The sequence below is a fragment of the Centruroides vittatus genome, unplaced genomic scaffold (assembly GCF_030686945.1).
Source record: "Centruroides vittatus isolate TY-2023 unplaced genomic scaffold, ASM3068694v2 contig_10, whole genome shotgun sequence".
NCBI lineage: Eukaryota > Metazoa > Arthropoda > Arachnida > Scorpiones > Buthidae > Centruroides > Centruroides vittatus.
The window spans coordinates 3,675,488-3,699,323 of record NW_027120658.1 but is presented as its reverse complement, the minus strand read 5'-3'; the positions used below and the strand labels follow the sequence as shown (position 1 = coordinate 3,699,323).

The 23,836-nt window shown below is 28.5% G+C and overlaps 1 protein-coding gene across 3 annotated transcripts in view; it reads right to left on the bottom strand.

Annotated features, from left to right (window-relative positions):
• Positions 1 to 23,836, bottom strand: part of LOC136975304 (glycoprotein 3-alpha-L-fucosyltransferase A-like) — a 101,786-nt gene that overhangs the window by 71,629 nt on the left and 6,321 nt on the right. The window contains exons 1-2 of one of the 3 annotated variants that reach the window (XM_067270511.1): positions 5,538 to 5,556; positions 748 to 819 (exon numbers count right to left, since the gene is read on the bottom strand). The gene's annotated coding sequence lies outside the window, so the exon portion shown is untranslated. Of the gene's footprint in view, positions 1 to 747; positions 863 to 5,537; positions 5,557 to 23,836 lie in introns of those variants that run through there. The other 2 variants (XM_067270384.1, XM_067270440.1) reach the window with 2 other exon arrangements.

Genomic DNA, 23,836 nt, shown 5'->3' with positions numbered 1-23,836 from the left:
CAAGATTTTCTCATTTGCATTTAAGTAAATAAAATAAATTTATGAAGCCTGAAATTTTTTTAAGGCGCCTAATTAATTAAATTTCAAATTTATCTTTATTTTATGCAGTCAAACTTCGATTTAACGCCGCAGTTCGCGTCTGAATTGGATTGGATTTATGGGGTGAAATAACGCAATACGTGGGTAAATATACCTAGGGTATGTGGGACCCTGTGGGACCCTGGTCCCTTTTAGGTAAAAACTACTGTATAACCGGGAAACTGGTTCTAGTTAAGTGTTTAACACGTAAAAACCCGTGTAAAATGACCCCTGTTAGCTGTTAGACATGCGGAAAACCCTGAAAACGGGTCCTATTTAAGTTTTAGACACGTGAAAAATACTGTATAACTAGGAAACTGGCTCCTAGTTAGGTATTAAACGGGTGAAAAAACCGGAAAAATGGTCTCTATTAAGTGTTAGAACGTAAAAAAAACAGAGAAACACCCCCCAATTTAAGTGTTAGACACCCGGGAAATCGGCCCCTATTTAGGTGTTATACTCGTAAAAAAACCGGAAAACTCCACACGACCAGAATGTTGGCGATGCCCGAACCGGCGACCAACTACCAGTCTTGGAGACTAAATTTCGCGATTCTCTTAAGTTTTAAGCTCGAAAACACGTGAAATTTGTGTTAATTTTACAGCACAATCACGAAAAACAATTATAAATTGATAAACAAAGTAATAATTAGATAAAATAAAAACTCACTTGATTCACCAGAATTGCGGACAATGTAGATTGCATCCCACTCAATGGTCTTCAACTTTGTCCAATGGAAATCTTTATTCGTTAAGATATGTAATAAACAAGTTAGATAATGTGCCTAAAGGAATAAAAATAATAATAATGTGAAGATAATATCAAATAATAGTCTATACATTATCATTAACTTATCCCAAAACTCTTGTAAAATGACAAGTTTAGCAATTAATTACGTACATTTTCACATTTTAGTTTCAAAATTTTGTTTTCGTTAGATAATATGAAGTTAAAACAGTCAAACCTCTGAACAACGGCCACTGACCTCAGCATAAAAAATGGCCGTTGTTTGGAGGTTATTTTGTATACATTTCAAAGAGAAACGTTCCTAAAACAGTGGCCGTTGTTGAGAGGTTCGACTGTATTCAGAAATGATTGGACGAACATAATTATTTTCTGTATTAAAATTGAATATTTAAATTTATTTATTTATTTGTTTATTTTATTTTGTTAAAAAAAATAATTTTTTAAAATTTATTTTTAGCAATATAAGCAACTTACTATAACACCTTTATTTTTAGCATAAATTAATTTTATTAAATTCACGATGTTTTCTAACCGGTAGCTCGCGATCGCACGGTTGATTACAGATTCGCTAAGTAATTTCAAATTTTATTAAATCTTAGACATTACTTTATAAAATCTTCGATATTTATAGTTTAGTAATATAAAATAATCAGTTTAAGAAAAACGATCTTTTATTTTTTCGCATTATTAACGATCAGTATCATTTTACATACGTTGCAATTTATCAACGTCTCCAATTTACATTCGCAATTAGTTTTGATTGAATTCAAGAACGAAATAATTTTTTAAAAATATTTTAACATATTTAACTCACAAATTCGATATTCCCATTTATTAAAATTGCCAACATCTATAATTACACGGTATTATTTTTTTGAATTTATCCATTGAACTTAATAATTTAAACGTTGGAAACCTTACTACATTACGATTAATCAATTATTAATTATTATTATTTATTTATCATTTAATTAATACTCATAACTTTTGTTTATATTCTGAAATTTTAAGTTTTCTTCAAATATTTTCATTTTATTTATTAAAGTTTTTTATAATTAGAGTAATTATTTTCCTCCTCTTACTATCCTTCATCCTCTTGCTCTTCCTTTCTTCAGCCTAGAGTTTTAAATAGAAATTTAAGTGAAAGGATAAATAAAATAATGGAATTTATTTTATGGAATAAATTCAAGAGAATTTTCTTTTAAAAATTTTTTTATATTTTTAACTTTTTTCAAACGATTAGACGAATAAAATGGTTTTAACAGATGTTCAAAAGCTAAACGATGATGTACTTTTATGTTTTGAATCATAAAATAAGTCTCTATTGATCTTATATGAAAAATAAACTGAAAAATATTATTAAAAAACCGCTTAAATTATTACAAAAAACACGTAAGGACCTTAATTTATCAGCTGATCTGCTGATAAGTTGGAGAGAAGATGATGAATAATGCGATTTTAAAGATAATATTTTGTATAAATAATGTACTTAAATAAAACTTTATAGTTGCTATAATCATTAAATATACATTAAAATTTTATTTATATTTAACTGTAAGAGGAAATAAATTTATATTATTAAACTACACGTACAGTACATATGAAAGAAAAACTTTATCTCAAGTGATGCGATGGATAATTTATTTAATCTTTTCCCGAATATTCTTAAGAAGAATCTTCGAAAACTCTTCAAGATGCTCAATAACAATAGAAGAGGATAATATTTAAATAATTAGAATAATATAATTGAAGATAATTTATAAAGAATAGTAAAATAAGGTGCTTGAAAACGAACTCCTTCCTGAAAACATTCAGCAAAGAGTTGCGTAACTTTCCCGGCAAGAGTAAAAACTGTGTGTGGCGTCATCTGTTATAAAAAAGTGTTTTAATAAATGTCATATTATTAATTATTATAAAATGGCAAAAAGTTTAATTTTGGGGAATGAGATGAGTTTTAAAAAAATGTAAATGATAATAACGAGTAAACTCTTCACTAAGTCCGACCCTACTCGAGATATGATAAATGATTCCCCTCTATCTTCCCACTTGCTCGACCTTTAACCATCAAAATTTAACAGCATCAACGCCCCTAATACGCAAACCTCTCTGCAAAATTTCAGAAATTTTCGACAAACGGCACAGGAGTTATTGAGCTTCAAATTGGGTGAATAAGATCGTATCCCCCCCATACGTATACACACATATACATACAAGATCGACACTTTTTACATTTCTCGACGTTTTAAGGTCTCCTGAGTTTGTCCAAAGGTGTAAAACTCTTGGAAAGGGTTCATACTTTCTCTCTGTTATATGTAACAGCAGGGAAATTAAAGGGATTTTCTGAAAGATGACGTTGATTATTTAAAGCTGTTATAAAATTTTAAATTATATTTATATCAAATTAAACTAATTCTTAGATAGTAAATGAGAATTTCCTATTAATTAACTGAATTTTAACCTAATTACTTAATGGATAGTAACAATCTTCCAGCAACAAATCTTCATAAACTAGAAGATTATAAATAATAGAGGCCATTTTATTTGATAATATCTATTTTTTGTTAAAGAATTTTAATGATCACAACAATATATTTTTGAATTTTAAGTATTTAATGTAATTGTAGATAGGATTAAAGCAATTAGAGGCATTTAGAAGCTCCTAACTGCAACATTAAAGCTTCTAGCAATAAGATTAACTATTAGCAACATAGAACACAGTTAAGACTGATTTATTATGAATTTTTTTAAATTATAATGGCATTACTTTAGGGAAAATAATTAAAATTTATTTATTCTAAAGATTCAAAGTCTAAATCTTCAAACTTATGTTATTTTAACTGAAAAAAATTGGCTTCTTCAACGTCATACGAAGCAACACGAAGCCAATGGTAAATCAAATAATGTATTTTCGGTCAAACCTCGATTTAACGTCGCGTTGTTCGTCTGTGAAATTGGCACTAAATTAAGTGACTTACATCTTGAGCACGAAGCCAATGGTAAACTGAATAATGTATTTACTGTCAAACCTCGAATTAGCGCCACGTTGTTCAGCTTTCAAATTGCACTGAATTGAATGAAGTGCTAAACTGAATTATATATATAGTAACTAGTTTGTAGAAGTTTGAATTTGGGAGTAATAATTCGCAGACGGTGAAGGGTTCCTCTATGATTTATAGAAAAGATCCCTACACAAGTATTCATGGGCTCTTTACAAGGGAGCGTGAATTATTTTTGGCTTTGTTTCCATACAGCAACGAGACACGTACGAGGGAGGATGTTTTCTTGGTGGCCTTTTTATAGGAAACTGCCCGTTTAGGTGTTACACAGGTAAAGAAAACCCGGTAAATTCCACTTGGTCAGCACGTTGGCCAAGCGCGAACCCACGACTAACTACCAATCTTAACCTTAGTTTTATCCACTCGATAACAAGTGCGATATATCGCGGTTTGAGTATAAGAGATTTGTTTCAGTGTCTTTACACTCGAAATTTAAATACGTGGATCTTATCCTGTAAATATTTCACATATACTTTCGATTTATTTAGAAATTCATATTTCATTTAGAATCCGCAAATATACGATTTTTTCGTTATAAACGGCACCTCATCACGTGACTTTCAAGTCACCCAAATTCTTAACTTATAACTATACTTCGTTATTACTGTTTAAGACACTTCGGTTTAGCGCACACTCGACTTACGTACACTTTCAAAGGCGGACGAATGTTGACGCTAAATAGAAGATTATTTGAATTTTATTTGTTCAACTCCACTCGATGATAAATTTTAAAGAAAATCGATATTGCTAAAGGTCCGTTTAGTTAAAAAAAATTTAAAAATTCCTTTTAAATTATGAAGTTTCAAACAAAAAAAAAACTCCTCATATTCTACTTTTTAAAATACGTTTTACACGAAATACACAATATGAAACTGTCAATATATTGATTTAAATTCAAATTTCGAGTAGATTTTATTAAATAAAAGTTTCAAGAATGTTGTTTAAAGTTTTTTCTTATATAAAAACTTCAAAATATTAAAAAAATGCTGAACTGTTTTTAATTTTAGGGAATTTTTTTTTCCTCTGGCAAAAACGTTCTCCATCAATTTCTCTTTAGAAAGATATTAAAGTTTTAAATCGACAAAAGTATGTACACGATACAGACTTTATACTTATTTAATTTTAAAAATAAATACCTTTACTGTTAAAAAAATTAATAAAATTTTCGATCTCGATATAACGCCCCTCTAAATAGCGCTACCCAGTATAGTGTCAATACACGTTAAACCACATTTTTTAAAATCACCGTCACGTCAATTTCACACTAAAATTCGCGTGCAGCTTTCCTTATTACGCAATTATTGTTTGGATCCGCACTCGATTTAGAGCCACAAATGATGCATTCAAACTTCGATTTAAAGCTATTTTAATCTTTAAATAAAGTATTTTTTTAATTTTTATTAATCGAAACTCTCTTTAGAACAATGAAGCGATTTCGAAAACAATTCTAGAAGTATAAGTCGAACCTGCAATAACGACCACCTCTAAACAGCGGACATGTTTTAATGTTCCCATCAGTGGCCGTTGTTCACAGTTTAGACTGCATTATAAATTTTAATATGTATAAAAGATATATTGTTGTTATTATTTGTTATTCAGAATTGATAAAAGTTATAAAATACTTTTTAATTTTTATATTTTATAAAAATAAAGTACTTCAAAGTTCATTGAATCTTGTAAAACTTGGAAAATTTTCAAATAAAACTTCTAAGTTACGGCTATAAATATAATAAAATTCATTAATTTAAGAAGTTTGATTTATATTATTTTATGTAGAACAATTTTTACGACTCTCGAACAATAAATTGTAATAAAGTTAACTTTTTTAAATGAATAAATATAAAATTTCTTATTTTAGAACGTTTAAGTGTAATTAGTTATAAAGTAAATTGGATTTTTGGGAGGAATAAAAAAAACATGGTAATTGAATTATTTATGTTTTACTTTATTTTGTTATTTATTATTTTGTTTCTGGACTATTCAAAGGATTTACGTGACAATCGTTTGTCAAAAATCATTTAAATCAATCTATGAGAAGCCATTTACGTAGACTCAGAGACAAAATATGTCTAAGTTCGTAGACTGTGCCCTATTGAGACCTCAGACTTATTCGATCAACAATCGTCAAGTCAGTAAGATCTCAAGTCTGTTTCTACGGTCAAATCTCAGATTCAATTGACTTTGTGGGATCTCAATGTGTTCTCTATGGTCAAATCTTGGCGTCAAATGAGATAACAGGAATGGCGAACCTTTTTGTGTCAGCGTGCCATATAGTGAACACAATAATAGCGAGGTTGAGGCCAAAGTTTTAAACGCGAAAACGTGTACGTCGGACGTTCAGCGCAGCTTTCCTGTAAGCCTAGAAGTTTGACAATGATGTTTGGATAGTCAGTAGAATCATGCTCGACATTCCAAACGCTATTGTCAAACTTCTAGGCTTACAGGAAAGCGGCGTGAACGTCCGACGTACACGTTTTCGCGTTTAAAACTTCAGCGTCAACCTCACTAATATTTAAAAATATTTACGCGTGCCGAAGTTTAAGACTTCGAATAATAATATTTAATAAAATGAAATAAAAATGCTTTAATTTGAATAAATGTAAAGAAGCTGATTGAAAAAAGGATGATCAGATGATAAACCGAAGTCGTATGATACGTTAGTGTCATTTTGGGAACGCGTGCCATAGGTTCACCCCGGTTCTATAAGGTTTCAATGGAGTCAAAATGAGTTCTATATTATTAATGACAATAGATTTTTGAAGAATTTTAGACTTCTAAGATACAAGATCTAAATTGTAATATTTAACTTGAAATTAAATATGATTATAAATAAAAACAATCCTATTATTATTAAGGAGATAGAGCCTATTGAAGAGTGTAAGCTAAAGAGGATGAGGATGAAGTAGGAGAGATCTCAGTATGGTAATTATATTATATAATTCAATTAAATTTTTATATTATATTTAAAATATATTTTTATAATTATAAGTCAGAAAAATTTAATTAAATTATTATTTAAAATGTCAAAATTTTTTATACTTTTTTCATCTTGAATAACAGAATTTAATAGTATGTTTGTATGTATTATTCACATATATATATGAAGATTATTCTGATAAAATTAGTAAATTAATGTGCCAAATTTTGAATAAAATGCATAAATATTATCAACGTGTATCAAATCAAATGGGACATTTATATAAATTAATTAATATATAACAAATCTAATTTAGCAAGTTAATTTAATAATAATGCTTGACTTATTGATTTATCATTTTCAAATATTCATATGTAAACTGTATTAATAAATCTGTATCATAGATATATAATTTTTCGTCATCATCATCATGGGCATAAAAATTGCATTTATTTTTATTTTATATTTCTCTATTTTAAAGTATTTCATAACGGAGGAATTTGATCAATATTTTAAATGATAAATATAAAAATTTATTATTTATATGATTTGTGAAAATAATTATTCGTTAAATATAGATTTCTAGTAATTGGGTAGTTAAAGATTTCGCGTGTATTAACGTTATTCTGGGCTGTAATTCGATTTTTTCTGCTTTTAGGGTACTAAATGGGCTTTTTTGTGGGGCCAGGTCATTGCAGTGAAGAATTATGTTAGCCGCACTGGGACAGATCATTATGGCAGAGAATAATGCTAAGCGCAATGGGCCAAGTCATTTGGCAAGGAATAATGCTAGCACAATGGAATCATATCATGTATTGAGGAATCATGCGAGATACAATGGAGTCAGACCATGTGAACCTGGTATGATTCCTCATCACTATTCCAGGCTCACAACAGATGTGACCCTTATGGTAAAAGATAGGGCCCGAAATATCCTGATCCTATAAATACGAAGCATCTTTCTATATTCATAGATACATAAACGATAATAATTCTTTTTATTAATAATTCTTAACTATAATAATGCATTTTATTATGCATTTTAATTACATTAAATATAGAATATTTCTATCATCTTAAAGCTCTTATACATTCTTTCCATTCCTTCCAAGTTTAACAGAATTTTGGAAGGCGTGCAAAAAATCACATAGCAAGTGACAGCCAGAAATCACATGTACTGTTCACCATGACAGACACGATTGACATCAATATGCATATTGCTATTCTGTTTAGAATAGACATTTTCCTGCTATTACCTTCGAACTTACACATGATTTATATGGTAAAAGCCTTCATTACTAGACCCATTAACGTTTTACCTTTATCCATTATAAATTAAGGAAAATGGATTCTAATAATTTGATTAATGATATTTAAAAAGCCATATTTCATAACTGAAATTAATTTTCCCTTATAATAAATAACAATCATTTATTTAAATTAGTTATTAAACAGAACTAATTTGATAAATTACGTGTAAAAAAATATAATAATAAAAGTACAAAGTTATGAATAGAAGAAAGTAATATAGAATCTGTTGAAGGAAGATGTTTCACATATCGATTTTTGTTGAAGAATTCATGACATTTTTATAAAATATATTTTATAAAAAATTGCGTACAATAGAAGTATGATTTTTTTAAATTAATAAATTATGTTTACCTTTATTGTCATTATTTTTAGAAAATAAACAAAGTAAATAAGTCTTATTAACTTCCAAAGAAATGAGACAAATCCACTGCATAGTTGAATTCACGATGACGACGATGAAAGAAGTAGAAACATCATCTTTATTTTACTTTTATTAAAATTTTAAAAATTTAATTTTCTATTTAAGATATTATAAATTTATTCAATTTCATTCAATTTATAAATTTATTCACTTTTTTCAATTTGAAAAATTGTAGATTTACAAATTCCCACTGTCCTCCGTCTAACTGTCTTTCCTTAATCTCAAGAACGGAGTTAGATAGATGATCGGCACGACTCTATTGCTAGCAGAAAAAGTATGATGTACAGGGGAAAGACACTATAATTTGAAGTGGAGGGCATATATTTTAAATAAATTAAAAACATGATTAAAAATTGCAATCCGACCGCTCGTCAGGACATTGTAATAAAAGAAAATATAAAATAATAATAAACATTTATATATTATTTTATTACATATCCTTAAATCTTCCAAAAATGAGGAAAACCTACTGCATAGACAAATACACGATGATGATAATGGAGATGATGGAGGAGACATCTTTACTTTTATTTTATTAAAATTTAGAGAAACTTTCAATTTTCTATTTAAATTACTTTAATTTATAATACACTCTGTTAGGATATTAATTACTATTTTATATTATTTTGGGTTTTAGTACTGATAATACTCATAGCTTTATAGTACTTATTACAGTACTCAGGTTTTTAATGAATTGCCATAGAAACATTCTTATCGCCCACTTTATTGTATCTGTCCTTACAGATTAATCTCGATGAACACAGTGAGATATATTTTCCTCTATTTTGATATATATATCAATACTTCTAGCGTAAAACAGATGGCAATATATTGCCATCTGTTTTACGCTAGAAGTATTGATATATATATCAAAATAGAGGAAAATATATCTCACTGTGTTCTCGAGATTAACGAAGGACAGACAAACGAACAGACGAAAGTGGAAAAATGTATAGGTGTGGAAATGTATGAGTGTGCAATCTGGAAATTGCAGCCCAATAATATATTTGATGCATATATAGGCTATTTAAAAATATCTCTCATTAAAGATGAATTTATTTCCTAAAAAATCATAATTTTATATATAAATTTTATTATATATTTATTTAAATATTAATCCTTAAAAAGGAAGAAAAGAAGAAAAAAAAGTAAATGTGAAAATTCGTGGTTGCAGCTTTCACTTTTTGTATTCTAGTTGTTTATCTTCTCAGATAATATACTTACTGTCACTTCTGTCAAAATCTGTAGTATCATGTAAATTATATTTCATAATGTTGTATACTTTGATATGTTTTATGTACTACTTTTACGCGTATTTTTTTTTTATATTTTAAAATAAATAATATTCTTATTTACATAAATGGAAAATAAAAATTAAATATTCAAAAATATATTAAATAAAATCAATATTTTTATTGATTTTTTCTTTAATTTTTAATGATTTAGTGATGTTTACTTAGGTGTTATACAAGCCAAGTTTGACATTTTATGCACTCGATTATAAATTTTTAAGTAGATTTATTTATGTAATTTTTAGTTTTTTGTAAATAAAAATAGTTTTTTCTGGAAAAAATAAACAGAAATTTTATTATAATTAAAAAGGTTAAAGGTCAGGGGGCTGAACAGGTGTGGGGCATCCAAGAGGTGTAATTAGAAGGGATAATTTATAGGCGCGAGGTGAGGGGGGTCGAGAAGAAAGAGTTTGTAAGGGGGTGGACTGACTCATTACGTGTCAACGTCACAAACTTCTGGAACAAGAGAGGGGGCGCTACGATCTTAGTTTGCCTCGAGTGACAGAGTCTACTAGCGCCCTCTGCTTTTTACGTATTTTTCGAGTTGATAAAAGTATAAATATAATGACCGGTTGAGAGAGTTATTTGGCTTCTTATTTTAAAAATATTTTTATATTTTTAAATAAAATTTATTTTAAAATTATTTTTATAAAATGATAATAATAATCATAGCAAAAGGATTTACTACAAACTTAAATATAATTAACCATAAGAAGAAATTAATAATAAAGGGGTAGAAAAATATTTAGAAACTTTAATAATTGATAATAACTTAAGAAAGCAGAAGTAAATTATTAATTATTAATTTTCATATAATAATTAATTACATAATTAATTATTCGGATTATTTATTATTAATTTTTAGCTAATTAATCAATCATTCTGAAATTAAATATTACATTTACTTCATAAATTAATAACTTGAAATTCATATTTTCAGAAGAAAGTTATTATAACTTATTATATATAAAGCGCTATATCCATATACTAATTACCACTGAGAACCTCAATGTAACGCCCTCCTAAATAGCACTACCCTCGTAAAACGCCAGTAAACAATACTTATGAAAATCCTCTTGTAGATATGAATTTTGTGTTGAAAATGGTATTGTTAGCACCAACACACGTGTCTTTCAAACACCTTGTGTGTAGACCTCGTTACTACGTGTATAATTCTTATTGTTTATAGTCGCCCTACTCAATTTAGTGCCAAGCAAACGAATAATACTATTATTTCTAAAGTTCTACATATTACTATTATGTAGTCTGCCTGTTCGTGTATAAATACGGAGCCGATGTACACTGAACTACATTCTAAACAATAAAGAAACTAGTTCAATGTTCATTAAGAAGTAGAATACTATATACATAGAACAGACTATTAAAAGATAATGAGGTGTGTGTGTAAACTATTGTAAGATATTCGAAATTTTCGCCATTTTTGCAAGAAATCTGAGAATTTAGAAAAGAAACAACGTCACAGACGTCGTATGACGTAATAATCGTCATATCAACGTGACGTTTCGAAGAATGTTCGTTGCCTAGCTACGGCGCGGAGCGATACACATTCAAGATCCAGTACATCGGCTCTATTCTTAATCTGGAAATTAATGTACATAAAAAATAATATATGTATTAGATTTAAAAATAACTTTATGTACTTTAAATTATATTAATTTCCCTTTCATTTTTAATGAGAATTTTTAAATAAAAAAAGGTATAATAACTTCATTTAGATGATTATCTGATAGCTTTACGGACTATTTAACAATAATTTGATTTATTGTATAAATAAAAACTTTAATTCTGTAAATGTATATAATTAAAAATGTCTAAGGATAGAAGAAATTGGTTTATTAATTTAGAATTAATCCGATAAACCATTTAAGCAGAAAGATTTAATTTTATATAATTAAGTTTCTTTTAAAATGTAATTTGGAAGAATTATTAGCAGCAGAATATAATTTAGAATAATTATTAATTTTTTAATACTTTTTTAGTATAAAATTAATAAATAAATCAATTTAAAATTATAAAAATTTAATTTATTATTCAGACCTTCCAACAATGTTTTGCAAAAAGAATCGAATCCATTATAAAAGTTAACAATTAAACAATCGTTATTGTTAATTATAATTAAAACAAATTATAATTGTAATATATATATTATAATTAAATTAAATCAAATCCTAAAAATTATATATAAACGTTTGAATATTTGCAGAGTGGCCTCAGTTACCAGGATGTATTATCTTTATCATTATAAAGCAACATGCAACCGTGTTCTTATCCCAGTTAACTGATAGAAAAATTTTAACTTACGTTTATATAATTACAACTTACCGTATTTAATTTATAATAGTTACATAGAATGTGTGAAGAAGACAGTCAAAAATGGAGACTCAATTCTCTTTAAAAGCCGTATAACACGTGAATAAAACAAATCAAATTATAGATTTTTTTCACTGTTTATGAAAAGAACTTCCATTTGTGTAGTGTTTTTTACACACAAGCGCCCAAAAGAATAGTATTTTACGTTCGAAGCATGCACCAAACGGCCCTATTAACATCCCTGTATTTAAGGCTACATGTTCCCCCGTTTTAACGTAATCGAAATCACGACCGTGTTATTGATTTTTCGAAAGATATCACCGTTTGTAACAATACAAAGATCTATTAATATACCATTGAGGCGGTATTGTAAACTATAAAATAAATGGAACGATCATAGAATAGCAATTAATGAAAGTGCTAATGCGTCACTTTAAGGGTAAATATTTACACAAAAACACTATTTCAATTAAAAACACGTGAAAAAAAATATATATATATTAATCTAACGATTTTAATGGATATTCTTGGATAGTTAATACAGGGTGTTCATATTTAAAGATTAGGTTGTTCAGAGCTCTCTGTAGAAAGAACTATTGGGCAAATCTCAACCAAATTGTGTACACACGATGCTGTGAGTGTGCGGTTTCGATTTTCGGGAAAAAATTATACTTCAAAATTAATCCGCTAGGGAGAAATTTGGCGCTGCTGTCTCTTTGATATGTGTATTACATAAGCTTTATAAAGTATTTCGGATATAGAAAGAGGTATGAAAACATTGTTCACAATTCTTTGCCGTTTAGACAGGTTCCATTTACGTCACGTTACGTAAACCCTCTGGATGCATCTTTACTTGTTAAATTTCTCTATCAACGGAACAACAATAGCATCTCGGCACCTAAATTTCGAACGTTTAGCAATCCTATTACACCAGAAATTTGTCAACAATCGTACGCAATACCCGCCTTAAACGGAAATGAGCGCCAAATTTTACCCTAGCGATCGAATTTTTTCCGGAAATCGGAACAGCATATTCAGGACCGAGTTTGATTGAGATTTGCCCACTATATCTGTTTACAGAGAGCTCTAGACACCTAATTTTTAATTATGGTCACCCTGTATATTAATTTCATTAAATTGGCTCCATTTTTGTACTAAAAATGAAGACTTTTTCTGTATTTTCGACAGAAATAGGGCATAAATACTTATTACTCGTGTAATTTTTAATAAGAGAATAACAAGAGAATAGTATTTCATCAGTAGAAACTATGTATCATTAAGATAATATTAAATTCTATTGTATGTAATTTAGTTCAGTATTACATTTCAGCAAAAGGTTTTCCTGATATTATATTATTAAACTGTAATTCTAGTACGCGGTACTCATATATACACTGTAATTAATAGCATTATATAACGGGATAATTGTTAAAACTTTGTCCTAATTTCTAAACTTTACCTATTTTATTTATAATATTTTTTAATCATGTAATATTAAAGAAATTAAAGAAGAAAAAGCTTTTATTAACAATAAAAACAAGTTACAGTATTGAAAAATACAGTCAAATCCTCTTAAAAACGGCCGGTGACGGAAACATAAAAAATGTCCGCCGTTCGGAAGTTATTTTGTATTCACAGCAAGAAACGTTCCTGAAAAATTGGCCACCTTATAAAGAAGGCCGTTGTTAGAGGTCACCTCTAGAAGGCGGCCATTTTAATTATAAAAAATCAAATAAGTACAGGATTTGAAGCACAGTTTACACACGTATATACAATATCAAAGAGTTCTCTTCGTCCACTCTGTTGTGGATGTAACAGACTGGTACAGGGGTGCGCATTATAAGTAGGTTCCCCTAATATCGGATTTAGTTAAGCTACAAGCACAAATAAATCAATTATTGACTTATAATATAGATATAAACAAATAAATTAGTAGAGGTGAAAGAGTTAAATGAAGTACAGTATACGTTGGTGTATACTGTATCTAATTTACAATAGGCAAGTTTATGATGAGAGTTAGAAAATCATCCGAGAGAGATCATCCTATTCAGTTATTTATAACTAATGGCTTCAGATAAATTGGATACTATTATCCTTTCACTTATTCTCTATAAGTTGACTCGGTCATCACCATCAAATTTTTGGAAAATTGTCTAAGAGAAGAATCAAATTTATCAATTTTCGAAACGATTTTATTCGTTATTACAATTCTTAAAATAGAAGTTTTTCCCCATCGATTTCTTTAATATAAAGTGATTTTTTCCCATTAAAATATAGAAAATTTTAGGAGAAAGTCAAGAAATTTATAAATTTCTCTACTGGCCTTTCGAAATATACGACAGAAAACTTTATCTTTTCTGGGAGAAACTAAATAAATAAATAAAATAATAATAATAATATTTACCGTTTATTAAATAATGTAACAGTAATTACGTTTAGTGTTTTATTTAATCTGTAATATAGATTTGCAAGCAATTATTGTGTATGGTGCGGAATATGATTTGTTTCCTCGTGATTTTTTTGGCTTCATAAAATAGAAAATATAATAATTCCAATTTCTCGTATAGAAATCCCGTATAAAATGGTTTGGGTTGGATTGATAGAATAAGGCGACTAAAGAATTGGGCAATATGGCAAAAAAGGGCGTCTCGTGGAAGGATTTTCTACAAGAAAATATAGAGGCAGTGCCTCATAAAGGGTTTTCTAGTGCCTTATAAAGGGTTTTCTGTAAAAAAACACTGGGGATGTCTCATGGAAGAACTTTCTATAGGAAAACACAGAGGGTGTCTCATGGAAGGATTTTATATAGAAAAATATAGGGAGTGTCTCATGGAAAGACATTCTGTAAGAAAATATAGGAAACTGACTCTCTACTCAAGAGTTAGACACGTGACGAAAACCCGGAGAAATGCACGTACCAGCTCGTTAGTGAGGTGCGAACCCGCGTCCAACTTCCCAGTATTTAATGATTCTATCCATTCGATCACTGGTGGGCTCATATAAAATGATATAAGGATTTATCATTTTAAAATACCTTTGCTATAATTTTAAATGAATAATTTCACATCTTTCACGAGTTTCTCTCTCAAAACTCTCGACGTTTTGATATAGAAAAAAACAATTTAAACATTAACTTTAAACGGATGAAATTAATTATAATCAAATACATCACACAAAATAAATTCTAATTTAAAAAATAAATATATTTCGACAATCGACCATATAATTAGAATCGAAGACATTTTCGTTTCATTCTTCGTAATCATATGTTTTTATTAATCTACAAATGTTTAAATTAATTCGAAATCATAATTAAAGAATAATTAATTCTAATTAAATATTCATACCCTTATTAAAATATCTTTAAAAATTATTTTTAAAATCCTATTTTCAATTTAAATTGAAATAAAACAACAATAATGTAAATAGTCTCTCGATAGCATCTCGTTTATGAATTCAAGTTGATTCGTCTCTTAATAAGAATTGAATTATTTCTTTTTGTCTTCAAATTAATTATTTTATAAATTTCCATTAATTAATTGCTTAAATATTAGAAGTAAATTGTTTGATATTCCGTTTTAGAATGCCAATTCTTTTATTTATTTTTGTTAGTTTAAAATTTTATTATTATTATATTTAAATTTGAGTCTTTAATTCTTTCTTTAATTATATTTTAAATATTATATTAATTTGTTTTAAAAATATTAAATTAATAATACAATTTATTAAGATTTTTATACTTACTGTACAGGATGAGGTGTAAGTAATGCACTTTAACCGGATGTATAGTACAGCTGATTGAACAGTAGTAGTAGCAGTAGTAGTAGAAAAAAGAACAGCGAAACCCCCTATTTAGGGGTGCAAATATGTGGAAAAAGCTGGAGAAAGGACAGTGAAACCTTCTGTTTCCGGAGTTGTTTACACCTCTGAGATGTAAACAATCCATGAAAGAAAAACAAATTAAACACAAATTAACATCAGATTAGGTAAAATTGTATTACTTACGCTTCACCCTGTAAATGTATATGTACAGTAGATTAAGGCATGCATGAACTGCACTAAAAATGAATTTTAGAATAAAGAATTACTCGAACATTGTGTAAGAAAATTGAAAAGTGGTAAGCAATCAGAAGGTTATTCACAATAAAAGAAGTGGGCGCAACTTAATCAAAAGTACAAAATAACTTTCTTTTTATATGTTTTTATTATTTGATTTAGTTTCTAAAATTACATTTTATATTAGTAAATTACATATGAAAGATGTTTATGAATGTAGTTAATTTTATGTTTACTTTTATAATTCACATATACGAATAATAATCGTACATAAAGGATATCCTTTTCACTAGTTTATTTTGCAGTTCTAGTTCATTATCCAAAACCTTATCATAAATTTGCTTAGAGTGTCGAAGATAATTGTGTTTCATCAATGAATAATTAAGTTTTAAATTTTTAGTTATAATAATAATAATATTAATTAAGTTTATTTTTAATGAGAATGTTATGCTCATCTACCGAATTAAAAAAAAATACGAAAAAAATATGTTAGTAATTTAAAGAATGAGTCATTTATCTAAAAAAAGCGTTGTTAGGGAAGTAAATGTTAAATTATAAATGATTCGTTTCGTGAAAAAAGCAGGAATTATCTAATTTCGTTAATGCAGTTGTAATTAATTTTTATATTTTCTAACAAGAAAAAGTATATAAATAAATCCTCTAAATATGTATGTATAAAGGTTATATAACTGTTAAAATTAAAAGATTCCATTACAAATGGGTGGTTTCTTGTTGACTAATGGGATGGTCAAGTGGTTTCTCTGATTTATTCACGTGCTTAACGCTTAAACAGAGGTTCGGTTCCCAATTTTTTGGCCACCCTGCGTAAATTAACCGTGTTTAATTCTTACTCTGGATCATCTGGATCCATTTAATCTCGATCTTCAATCTTATCCCGTCAAACTTTGAAGAACGTCCCTCGGAATTGCGAAAAATTCAATACCCAATAGATGACAGGAGGTCCTCCAAAGTTTGGGTTGGTAGACATTTCCATGAAAAAGATTCAGATCTGGAGAATATTCAGGCAATCAATTCCTTTTCTTGACGCTTTGTACAAATCGAAGATCGTTGAAGTTGAAGGAAAACATATTGAACACAATTCGTTCACTTGTAAGAAAGGATTAAACTTGTTACGCTGGTTTTAGCTCACCCCTAAAGCACAGGGTGACGGAAAACCTGCGTAACAACTGCGTAACACTTTCATCAACGTTCTGTAAGGACAAAGGTTACCTGATTTTAGCCATGAAAAAACCGTGTCGTGATGCATGGTTCTTTGCGAAAACCTGCACGTAAAATATTCATCTTACAGGTTTGCTCGATATGTCAACAGAATAATTCTTAATAAGCAAGTGGGTAGTTTGAATAATTGAATTAAAAATGTATTTTGTGTACAGTACGACAATATAAAAATTGAAAGTGATATTAAGTTGCGGATGGAGATACAGCATTGCACTTGGAATACTAAACAGGTAATTCAGAAAACTTGAAGAAACTAGATCAGGAAAATTTATAATTAAAGTATTTAATTATTTTTCTTGTAATTAATTAAATAAATAATATTTTTGTATACGTTTGGTGTTTTATGGTAATGTTTGAGGGGATCAACAGATGCTAAGCAACAATACCCTATAGAAAGAAAAATAGCGGCATTTGTTATCCCGCTGAGAAGAATCTCAATATCCCATACAGGGGACGAGTAAGCAATATTCCTGACATATTTCTCGAGAAATCGATAATCAGCAAGTGACTTTTAGCTGTCGTCTTGACGTTTTTCTTTTTTTTTTGTAATTTTTATTTTAAATTGCAAGTCAAATTATTAAATCGGATCATCAATGTCTTCTCCAATTGCACTTTTATCTCTCATCTTAAAATTATTAAGAAAAATTGATTATAAAGTGAAATTTCAATAAATTCAACTTTTTTTCATTTTTATTATTTTATAATTATATAAAGTACTTGTTTGAATGTCATAATAATAAGTAAAGTCACTTCGTAATGAATGTAAGGATAAATGGTATAATTATTCTGCGATGATTGGAGGAGTGAATGGTAGTATAAGGGTAAGGCAATGTCTACCAAAGGACTCCTCACCCTTTAGTAGGTCCTAGGCAGCGTGCATTTATTGTGACGACATCGAGAAAGGGGGAGGATGTGGATAAATGCAAACACGGAGGAAGGGGAGGTCATCGAGTGTTTGTGTATACAAAATAATTCATTTATTTTGGAATATTCTGCTATTAATTGGCATTTATTGTACATATGAATGCGCAATTGGGGAGGAGAAACCAATGGTTATGACAAATTGTATACAGAAGGGGTGGGAGTAAAAAATGAAGCAAAATTTGTCGTCGAAATATGTGCACGCTACCCTATTGATGTGTCAAACATGTAAGTAAATCGGGGCTCAAATCCACGACCAGTTTTCGTGTGGTGTTCTTTATTGATGACCGTTAAGTTGTCCTCTTAGGGATATCCCCAAACGTAGTGTACGTTGAGCGAAGAGATAAAAGAACAAATTGAAATGAAATAACGAAAATCAGGGTCCGAGTTCGAATACATATTAGTCGTCATACAACTTTCTTATTGTATTTGTTGAGTGTAGTCGAATTCTTAAGCATAAAAGAAGGTACTTTTACAAAGAGAAGAGATGAGTACTTGGAATGTATGCAACTAATCAAATTAAATATTTTTTATTTAAAAACAAACTTTGTAATAAAATTCAAAAATACTTTTCGAAAGGAAAGCATCAATCATAATTTAAGAGGGAGGAAAGGAAAGATTCTAAGAAGCTTCTCTCTATTGAGATCTTTACAAACATCATGGAGGTTGGAAATGATATTATTTATTTAAAAATAAATTTTAAAAAGTAGAAAGAAAATGGATTTATGTAATAGATATTATGTAGCAATATCATTCTATTTGATAAAATATTTTCTGTTTATTACAAGTTAGATAATAAATGTCAAGTAGGTTGAAGTTTCTCATTTGGAACTTGTTTTCTCATCTAAATCCTCATCTTAGAAAGCGATTTCAAATAAATATTTTAAATGAATTTGCTTCCATTTCTTTGATTTTACAGAATTTATCTTTCTACAATATAAAATATAAAAATAAACAACAGAAAATTAAATGTAAACAATGGAAAAAAAACACGTGCGTAAATCCAATAACCATGAAAATAATCAGCAAATTTCTTGATTCTTCTTCACTTAAATCGAATTTTTGAATAATTAACAAAAGATAAAGTGAATGAGTTTCAAATTTCATTAATTATTCCAATTTTTAATTTGATATTTTAATTAATTTTTGTTTTACTTTAGATTTTTAATAAGTTTCGCATTATTTTGAATCTGATATTAATGTGACATTAACTTTGTTACGTTTCTCATTAATCACATCCCCCTTTTACGTGTTTAATTTCTGAAAATAAATTAAGAATATTTTTAAAGCAACTTATTCGAATTTTATCGATGTAAAAATGAAATTAAAATGAGGTATTTCATTATTTACGACTTAATTAGTTCCGCCGTAAAGCGAGACGTGTGTTAGACATAAGCTCAGTTGTACGAATCGACGCTATGTTTTAGAGACTTTGAGTATAACAGTAGTTTAATTTGGTTTTAAAATATCTACGCAGAAATAACTCAAAACGATAACTGTTTTAATTAAAGTAATTAATATAAGTCATAAAAGCGAGTCGTATTGATGGAATGGGCAATGACGATCTGACAATAGAGTATTCCCATGTGGATAGCTCGTTGGTGAGGCGCGAACCCGTAACCTATTCGTCTATTAGTGGGCCACATTACATATATTTAAAAAATACATTTAAATTCAGCGTTCTGTAGTTGTAATTCGTAAAAAAAGCGAAGAGTCATAAAGAAAGCTCTACTATAATCGAACCACCAATAACGATCCCCGTAACGGCAATTCAAGAAAGTTTCTTTTTGAAATTCATACAAAAATAACTTTCAAATAACGGAAATTTTTAAAGCTCTCGTCAGTGGCCGTTGTTCACAGGTTCGACTGTGTATTTTTACATTAATCGATGGCTTTAAGTATACATAAAAGCGATAATTTGCGTTTTATAAGAGGAATTTGTTTTATTATTCAAAAATAAATTTAAAAGTAAGTGAAGCGTAACCAAATAACACGTGTAACTATTAATAAAACCATTTTACAAATGTTGATTATGTTAAATTCGATAACTTTTACGGCTTTAATTTTCCTATTTAATTTACTGTGAAATTCTTCTTTTCATTATATTTTATAATTTAAATCCCGTGTTTCCTGAAGAAATAAAAATAAATAATGTTTTTTTCTAACAAGATATTGATTTAAACAAATACACTGCTTAATGCGGGACTGATTGTTTTCATATTAAAAGACGTCTAGACAGGTGAAGAATTATTATTATTTTTCCTATATTACAGATACAGAAATACTGAATATATAACTATTATTATGAATTTTATATCCTGGATGATGTCATATTTCGAAATATATGGCATTATATGAAATATTTTTTATTGTAAGTAAGAGAATTCCAATAGGACTGCTCTCGGTCTTGGTATAAGACATTGATTTCAGTGATATTTTTCTAAGCATTACCTAAAGGAAACATCTTGCTATATGTTGACATTATGACAAACTATTTTAGAGTCATATCTTGGAAAGAAATTGGAATAGGTCAGAATAATAATGCAAATTTTGTAGGCCATAATTGGTTCCCCTTTCTTAATATGGTTTCATAATTTTTAACTCTGTTCTGTGAGTACTAAGGGAGTTTTTCAAGCTCCTTCTGGGACCGTCAAGACATAATGGGATACTATAAGAAGGGGCCAATATATATGAGTCAAAACTAGTTGAGCGGATGCTCTTCTATGGGAAACTGGCATATACTTAAGCGTTAGACACGAAGAAAATCCGAAAAATAGGCGGCATATAGACGTATGATAAGCTAATATCTTACAGTTTTGGATTATATTCTAGTTTCACCTTCAATATATATATATATTATATTCTTCATATAAATATATATATATATATATATAGAATATATAATAACATGGAGAAAGGGTGAGAGTGAGGGGCGAGAAAGAGGATAAGGTGGGGAGAAGGATAAGGGAGAAAGGGATAGATTGAAAAAGAGGATAAGGTGGGGAGAAGGATAAGGGAGAGAGGGATATAATCAACATACAAATGTATATCTTCAAAATTTTAGCATTCTATTATTTATTCAGAAGTTATTTTCGCATTGCAAACTAAGGATTGCTCAGTCCTAAGTCATTTTTTTTTTTCCTGATATGAAATATCACATCCATATTTTTAGATATTGTCACTCGTTTTACATCTTGTGGATAACATTGTAAGCCCTCTCCACTCGAAACAACTGCAATATCTACCTTTAACCAAATCGAAACTACTTTTACCTCCAAGCTATTTACGTGACATATTTATAAATTCAATTATAATATAAAAATGTTGGAGAATTCTGTTGATTATAATTAGAAAATAATCATTTTCCTTATAAATTAAAATGTGTTAAACATATTCTTATAATAATAACAATAAGATTAAATTATAAAAAGATAATAGTTTTAACAGTATATGAATACGGAATTTATTTAGATTTTAAATAAATGTATATAATTTAATTTATAAAAACAAATTGAAGTCGTTTCATTTAATTTTTGAGCTTTAACACACACACATGTGTGTTAAAGGAAAGTAAATTATGCAGATTATTAGCACATTAAAAAGTAATTGTATAGCAAAATATTTTTATTTTATTATTTACGTTGCATAAAGTTGTTAATAAAAACGGTTGATAAGTTGGCTCAAAAATTAAATGAAACGACTATATATGCGATATTATATATATAATACTGTATTGCTAATTTTTCATTTACCTATCTGCTCAGTACTCTTCTCTTTCTTATCCTTTTTCTCACCATATTCCTTTCCACTTTATCGCTCTATTCCCCTGTTACCCTCTTCCTCAATCTATCCCTTTTTCCCTTATCCTTCTTCCCACCTGTCCTCTTTCTTACCCTATTCTTCTCTCCCTTATCCCTCTATCCTCATCTTATCCTCTTTCTCACTCTATCCTTTCATCCATATCACTCTATCCACCGAAACTGGGACAATACTCGATTTAGTGACAGTTTCGGAAGAAGAACTATGGCGCTAAACCGAGGTGTATATATATCTTAAGTTTGATCAACTTTCGAGAGTTAATTTAGAAAATAATTATTATAGGATAATATTCTAAAAAATATACAATATTGCTTTATTTTATGGCGTAATATCGAGAAATATATGAAAATTATCTAGTTTTAAAAATTTCATCTTTTCTACTTTTATTGAAACTTCAATTAGAATTTTTTTTACATGCTTCAGCATGTGAAATTATAAAAATGGAAAATATTTATATCTGATTTTATTCATCTTTACGTCAATATTTTTCCTCCTCCTCTGGGATGTAGATATTGATATTACCTAACAAATATTTTCATTTTATTTTTAATATTTCCGTAAGAAAATATAGAAATATATATATTTTCGTAATATAAAAAACAAGTTTTTTCCTATGTTTAAATATACAGTATAATTTCATTACCTATATAATACACTAATAGAGAGGTATATTCAAAGTAGTAGTAATATCTAAACTTAGAAAAATCAGTGATGGCGAATTAAAAGCGAGAATTTGAATCACGTGACAAACTCCTACCCGAAACGTCAAACCAATCATCCTCTCTGATTGGCCACTTTCAATTTTACACTTACAGATACGACGTAGTGTCACGTTATTCAAATCCTTGCTTCTGATTGGCCATCTCCGGTTCGGGATTTTTTAGTTTTACGTCTACTAAAGTAATAAACTAGTATAACAATTTTTAAAAGCACATCTCTGTTAACTGACGTTTGGGCCATTCCATATAAACCATTTTATATCTAATTACAGATGATCCCCCCTTAATTATGACAGGTAGATGCATCATTGCACCTAATCGGAAATAGCATCGTTATCATCATATAAGACCTGTTTTACAATTTACATATTTGTCTTACATTTAATTTAATATATTTTCTGTAAAAAATAAATAATACAGATTGATTAAAGGCGTATAACTCAAAATGTATCACTGAATTAATGGAAGTAATCAATAAAAATACCATTTTATACCGATCACGACTCTAAAATCTGCAATGTAATGGCAGTTACGGTTAGAATTAACTCATAAAAATTTTTTTATATACTCGTATAATTTCAGTTTATATCCTTTCTTATCCTTAAACATGGAAAAGAAATTTGATTTTTCATTCAGATTGAAACTAACGATACATTCATTCTATTAATCGATTAGTTCGATTCATCTTAATCGATTAGTTCGAATCATTTTATTAATCGATTAGTTCGATTCATCTTAATCGATTAGTGCGATCCATTTTATTAATCGATTAGTGCGATCCATTTTATTAATCGATTAGTTCGATCCATTTTATTAATCGATTAGTTCGATTCATCTTAATCGATTAGTTTGATTCATCTTATTAATCGATTAATTCGATTTATTGTTGATGATCGGTTAATTGATTAATTTCTTTCAAACTAAAACTA